Here is a 7,675-nt window from a genome sequence, read left to right on the forward strand (position 1 = left end):
GGGGCCGGGGCCGCCCGTGGCGGCGAAGCCAGAAGCGGTACCGGTACCCCCCGTGATCGGCCCAGCGCCGGTGCGTGCCTCAGGCTGCCCAGGCCCTCGGCCGCCATTTTGTTACACACGCGTTACCGCAGCCCCCCGCCCGGCCCGGCCTCCCCTGCCCTCCGGCCTGCGCCGAGGTGTGCCCGCCACGGGGACACCGACTCCTGCGGCCTCCCCGCCGCAGCTGGACCGCGGGCCGGGGTGGCTGGAGGGAGAGGTTCCATCCCTCCCTTCCTCACACGTGGCAGGCAGCCCCATTAGCACATAGCTGTGAGGCAGGGGTGACGAGGCGCACCATCCCGAGGCCCAGCCAAGGAAACACTCACCAGCAAATCGGGGAAAGTTGGGTACTCCAGCACCCCTCTTCTCGTCTCCCTCCAGGCTGGTCACCCCGTGCCTTCCCTCTGCTCCCAAAGGAACAAGGCGTGTGTTGAGCCTGCCGAACAAAGCAGCCCTTCATTTCAGTACCGTGGGAGGCTGGGCGGCTGCATCACCCTACGGCAAGGCAGCGGTGCTGGAAGACTTGATTCTCCACCGAAAACCCGGTGACAAAGCAGGAGATGAAGGCAAAGTAAGCACTGTGAGGCCATGGCTTTCACGTTGCGGGGCTGCCCGGAGCCCTGTTTGCGGTGTTTGGGTTGTGAGCACACGCAGGGTCAGTGCCTCTTTGCAAGGCTACTGCAGGACGATGAGCAGCTTGTCTCTGAACTCCGGTTCATCTCTCTCCAGCTCTACCTGTCTGCAGCCTCTCTCCCCAACTCATCCTTCTCCACATTTCTTTCAAACCTTTAACTTGAGTGTTAAGATATGCTGAGGTTTGTTCTCCTCTCTGGATGTTACTAGTTTTTTCCTGGCTTTATCTCTGTCTTGTGTAACACATCCAAGTCAGATTGACTGGTTTTTTCTGTTTAGCTGGAGTTTTCCTTGTGGTGTGGAAAACTTTGCACTGACTGGCAAATACTTCCCAGTTTCTTGATATACTCTAAGCTTTTCTGCATGGGTTTGCTTCTGCCACATCTTTCCACCTCTTCAATTCCAGATATTATTTTAATGATTTAATTTGCTGTGTAAGTTTTCTTGTTTGTTTTCATACACTTTCATCCAAGTGTTGGTATGTCCATACAAAAGCGCACATACGAGAAACTGGCTAGTACGGTCTCCTTAATTAAACATCATTCTACGATACAGTGGCTTCATGTCATAATAAACCAGCCGTGTGGTCTGGGAGGCTTTGGTATATGTGCTTAGCCTGTGATCCCTGCTGTCTGCAACGGTGGGAGCGAGGACCAGCGGGACTGCTGGGGCCAGCACTGGCGATTGCCTTGGAGGCCAGCGACCACTTCCTTCCTCTCACCTATTTATAGAAACCCGCTCCTTCCAGCCAGTTGGCTGAGATACGGTGTAGATGCATACACAGAGATGTATGTGTGTATATATAGATGTCTTTCAGGCCCTCAGCCATGTGAAGATAGTATTTGATGCTTGCTAGCTACAATGTACCTCGGAATATCTTCTTTGCAAGAGTGAGCGCCCCTGGGCATAGTGTGTATCTGAATCTGTGTATGAACAAATCGCCATGACGTGGGTAACAGAAGTTATAACTATTGCTTAGATAACCCATTTAAGCTCCTAAGAAATTTAACGTAACACTTAATTTCCAAAGTCTGTCGGCAGCAGATGAGTTATGACAGTACACACATGAAGACGTGGACTTTACAGTATGTAAAGTACTTGTATGTATCACAGAGCAGATTCATTCCTCCCATGATTGTACTGAAGCGCTTAGAAAGGAACATGATCTTTAAAATCAATTTACTGTTAAACATTATTTTTTGTGGAACGCTGTATGCAGTAACACATCAGAGACCTAGTAATACATTTTCAACACTACTCAGAAACAACTGAAATTTCTAACTTCTTGCATTTTTATATAGTTTTTCTTAGATACTACAAGTGAGTTGTGGTAAATCTGAGACAGGCTGGCAGGCCACAGACAACTGTTGTTTTTCTTTCTTTCTCTACATCATGTAATCAGAGAAGTGTCTTGTGTTCTTGAGAGAAGCATTGTACCGAGACAGTGCCACCCTGGAATGGGTTTTTACAAAAAGAGTTTCTATGCCATCAACAATGCCCTGAGTGGCTGCTGGAATTGCATGGAAATGTAACAATGACATGGTTAATTATAAAAGCCAACGGTCAAAATTTCTCCTTTGTCATTGCTGTAACTGAAGAAGATTGCTGTTATCCTTTTGTTTTACGAGAACATTATTATCTAGAATATTTTAGAAGGGCTAAAAACTATCTGCAATTTTGATTCTGCTGTCTGGTAGAACTGTGCATAACCAGGGCAATAGTAAGCCTTTCATTAAATCAGGAACATACATTACAGCGAGGCACTAACACTGTTACACCGTTGCACGGATTCTGTTTTCATAACTCAAATTATCTACTTGATGCAAGTTCGCCAACGACACCAAGTTGTGTGGTGCCGTTGACACGCTGGAAGGGAGGGATGCCATCCAGAGGGACCTTGACAGGCTGGAGAGGTGGGCCCGTGCCAACCTCATGAAGTTCAACCAGGCCAAGTGCAAGGTCCTGCACCTGGGTCAGGGCAATCCCAGGCACAAATCCAGGCTGGGCAGAGAATGGATTGAGAGCAGCCCTGAGGAGGACTTGGGAGTGCTGGTGGACGAGAAGCTCAACATGAGCCAGCAATGTGCCCTTGCGGCCCAGAAAGCCAACCGCATCCTGGGCTGCATCAAGAGAAGCGTGGCCGGCAGGTCGAGGGAGGTGATTCTCCCCCTCTACTCTGCTCTGCTGAGACCCCACCTGGAGTACTGCGTCCAGTTCTGGAGCCCCCAGCACAAGAAGGACATGGACCAGTTGGAGAAGGTCCAGAGGAGGGCCACGAAGATGATAAAAGGGCTGGAGCACCTCTCTTATGAGGACAGGCTGAGAGAGTTGGGGCTGTTCAGCCTGGGGAAGAAGAGGCTCCGGGGAGACCTGATAGCGGTCTTCCAGTACCTCAAGGGGGCCTACAAGAAAGATGGGGAAAGGCTGTTTAGTAGGGCCTGTTGCGATAGGACGAGAGGTAATGGTTTTAAAATAGAGGGGGGTAGATTTAGATTAGAAATTAGGAAAAAATTTTTTACGATGCGGGTTATAGAGCACTGGAACAGGTTGCCCAGAAAGGTGGTGGAGGCCCCATCTCTGGAAACGTTCAAGGCCAGGCTGGATGAGGCTCTGAGCAACCTGACCTAGTCAGGGATGTCCCTGCTCCTTGCAGGGGGGTTGGACTAGATGACCTTTGAAGGTCCCTTCCAACCCTAACCATTCTATGATTCTATGATTCTATGTTCTGCATCATATTCCTATCAAGCAAAGGTACTATTTAGAGCTGCAAAGGGGCAGGCTCCTCATTAGAGCTAATAACTATGGGAAACTGCTCTTTCAAAATGTGCTTTCATTCAAAATGTAAATGTTTAATTCTCTTCTTAATTAAAAATAGAAACATATTATAATGCATAATATGAATTGCATTTATAAGATAATCATTACACAGCTAAACCAAAAATTCTTTAACTGTCAATCACATATGATTAATGTAAAATGATTCAACCTTTTAAAAACACTATGTTCATTTTTTTTTGAAGTATTGTTAAAATTGTAATGTTTCCATGAAAGTTTTAGGTGCCAGTTTCCACAACAAACCTATTCAACTGGAAATGCAGCTACAGTTGTGTTGCTGACCATATAAAAATGTGAGCTTGGTGTGCTGAAACAGTTGAGATAGTTGCTTTTCAGGAAGAAACCTCTCTCACTACAGAGAGAGTGGGATGTGGAATTACATCTGTATGTACAGTAGAATCAAGATGGAATACTGATGTCAGGAGGAGCCTTAGGATTCACTGTGGATGAGAAGGGTGGAAACTTTTTGAGGCAAACTGCTGTGCCGTGCCAACCTTACGTTCTGCACTTGGAAATACTGCTACATAATTGCCCTTCAGCAAGAAAATACCTTGAAATTGTGCACAAATATCTAAAGGTATTTGTTGTTAGTGTCAATAATTGTTTTCTGTTCATGAGAAAGTCTGCATGGGTCTAATCTTGATTTGTGCAAGACAATTGACTCATACATTCTTTCACCACTTTTAAGATTCTGTCTGTGAGTATGTTGTCGTATCAACCACACAACTTACATGTCTTTGAAAGGCTGATGCTGGTGTTTTGCAAACAGTTCTATTTGCTGTAACTGGTTTTTTTGGTGCTAAGCTATAAGCTACTTGCTAAATGACGCATACAAGCTTGAATGCAGCATTGAGGATTAAGCTACAGCAGAAGCGAACCAGACATCAGAGTGTAAATGTGATCTCCAAAACAAGTCAAATAAAGCCAGCGCAGCTCAGCTTTATCTTTACTCAGGATAAAAGGAGCCATGCTGAGCACTGACCCCATCAACTGGAGTCACTGCTATACGCGCTTGAAAGTTAGTGTTGAAAGGCAGGCAGGCAAAGGAGTATCCTTCCACCTGGTACTTCCATTCTCTGCCTTCAAGGAAATATAACATCCACAGAGAGAATCCAGCTGATCTGCATCTACTTACACCAGAATTACTGCTGGCCCAAATGTTCTTATATTATTAATAAATTTAAATTGAAGCTTTGAGATTGTATAAATGCCAATGAAAACATGATTTTGGGCTACTTATTTTACAAGAGATGAAGGAACTAAAAAAAGGTAAAGAAGGAACTAAAAAAAAAAATTGACCACAGGGACATTTCTACAGACACCACAAAATTGAAATAGGAAGATATGAAAGAAGAACCTAGCAACTCAAAATTAAAATACAAATAAAGACCAATTAGTCATTTCAGACCACACCAGTGTTATGTGATCATCTCTCACAGAAGTATATTTCAAAATAGTTCCTGAAAAATCTCACGCTTCTTCTTTCTGTGTTTGCCTACATACACTTGAACAAAGCCAGAAGAAGAAGTTGGGGTTCAGGGGAAGAAGACAGACAGATAAACCAAGTCTGAACAAACACACCTTACTTTAGCTACCTTATTCTTGACTGTTTGTGATGTGACAGTTTAAATTCTGACAATCTGATATTTTTTTGCTGATGGGTAATAGATTTTCCTACCTGTTGCTAATTGCTGCTTCCACATTGCCCTGTACGTGCCAGCAGTGGTTGTTTTCTGTAGGTGCACTTTGCAGATCATTTCTGTTATAACAAGGTTTCTGCTGCACTGTGAAGTAGTATTTCCTGTAGGATAAGCAAACTTGTGTTAGTGATAGAGTTCCTGTGCTATGACTTCACAGCAGCTGTTGTGACTGCAAATAGGGAACTAGTGACCAATTGTTTGATGTTTGCTTTTACTCCAAGTTGCTGGGCTTGTCTGCCACCCACTACATTCCCCAGTTTTTCCATACACACAGAACAGTGGAAGGCCTACTTCCTCTGTGATTTCAAATGTATTTTTGTACACTGTTTTCCACATTTCTGTGTAGTTGTCACCTCTTAATATTTTCAGATGCTGATGAGCGTGTGACTTTCTGGGTTGCAACGGAAAGACAAACGCGCAGTAGTTTAATGGAGCCTCAGTGCACGTGCACTGTGAGCCGTGAGGGAACGGCAGGTCTGTAGGTCCGCAAAGTAGCTGGGTAAATTAAACACCTCACAGGGCCGTTAAAGGATCTTCATTGTGCAGTTGCTCAAGCTTCTTGGGTGAACAATGTCATAGGTGTTTGTGATATTGTTCTTAATTGTTTTTGCTGTTCTCTTTGTGAAAATCTATTTTAATAAGGAAACCAAAAATTGACTGAGATGCAATGATTTGTTTAAAGCAACAGTCCAGCTGAAGTGGGAGTGTGGCCATGCTCTGAACAGGGAGTTAGGACTCAGAAAGCTTGGCTCCTATTTCTGTCTTTTTGATGTATTTGTGTCCTAGGGCAAGGCCCTCAACCACATTGATCTTCAGTTTTTGTATTTGTAGCATGGGGATTAGAATACTTCTCTTCATAAGAATGCTGTAAGGATTATGGTTTTTTTTTTTGTTTTGAAAGCACTTACTTGGAGTTATATAATAATAAAACCTATTACTGGCGGAACTATTAATTATAGTGTAATAGGTAGATCTAATACATTTCATTATATTGAAGGTAGGGAATTTTGAAAATATAAGAAGTAATATGTTTTCAGAGTGCCTGGAACAATGCCAGGAAAGGAACCTATTGTAGGATTAAAATAATGTAGTGTTGACAGTTTGTAACGGTAGGGATATGAAATGCAGAAGAGTCCTGCAAAAATAAATTGGTTGTTTAGAGTATTTTAATGCAGCTTGTTGCAAAGGGGTCACTGAGTATTTATCTTAGGAACAGCTATAAAGCAGGTGTGTTAGCGGCCTGAGGAAAGGAATTGGTGACTCTTCCTCCAGTCTCAGTGTGCTGAGTAAGCTGTGCAATACACCTCTGGTCTGCACTCCCTGGGGCCAGGAATCGAGAGAGCTGTTATTTTGCTCCCAGTGACTTTGGGAGTTGCAGGATCATACGGAGGTCACTGACAGCAGACCTTGGTAAGGATTGAATAGATTGGGTGAGGACCAAAACTTCCCAGCCTGGAGGTGCCTCTGCCCAAGTGGAGCAGTTAAAGCAGTCTTTACTGCTGTCCTCAGTAAAAATAAAGTGCTTTGGACAAAAAATGACTGTAGCTTTCTGTACTGTTCAATTCCACGTTCTTAATGAATGCTGACATGTAATTCAATCAGTTTTTAAAAGTATTTTACAAGGATGCATTCTAAAACAAGGAAACAGATATTATAGATCATAGTCTGTCAGCAAAGAACAGAATCCTCAAACATTCAGTCAACTGAATTACTTTTGAGTCTTTATTTTTCCTGAGGTTTGTGGTAAAAAAATGAATCCAAGAGCAATGCTCATGTGACCAGAAAATTTGGATCCTGTTCTTTGCTGACAGACTTCAGAAAGAGACACGTAGAAAAAGCTTTTCAAGAGCAGGCTGTATTGACCTGGCAGAAATTCACAAAGAAGGGTGGGACAGTAGGCAGTATTCCATCTCTAGCAATTTGGTATTGTTACCAATTTAGTGGGTTTTAATTACTGTTGTTAGGTTCTGTCCAGATGTTCAGAATGAATAGGCTGAAGTCAGCCTTTTCTCAATAACTGTTGTTGAAAAACTGCTGCAGGCTTTCAAGTACTCACAAGAGTAAAAGAATCAAAGAAGAAATATAGATGTCATTACACAGTCTCCTGTCTTGCTCGCATCTTTTGTGTACTTTAACCTTTACAGGAATATTTGGTAACAGCATACAAAATTATTCAAAACCAAAACCTTTAAAGCAAATCTGTATTGCCTTTTACCTCCTCTGACAAATGAAGACAGCTTTATAAAATATTTTTGGGAGTAGATCACAGAAGTCTGAGTTTCAGATTAACCGATGTTACTCATAGCTAGGTAACGGCTTCTAATTTTCTTTGTTGCGGATACGAAATAACACTAATTATATTCCAAAACTGCTTTTCATTTTTGTTCAGGATTAAAATATGCTCCCTGCAACTCAGACTTCAGATTAAAGTGATTTTGAGAATTGTTGAGTAATCCTGAAGATGTGGC

Source organism: Chlamydotis macqueenii, chromosome 20, assembly GCF_036417535.1.
Source record: "Chlamydotis macqueenii isolate bChlMac1 chromosome 20, bChlMac1.mat, whole genome shotgun sequence".
NCBI lineage: Eukaryota > Metazoa > Chordata > Aves > Otidiformes > Otididae > Chlamydotis > Chlamydotis macqueenii.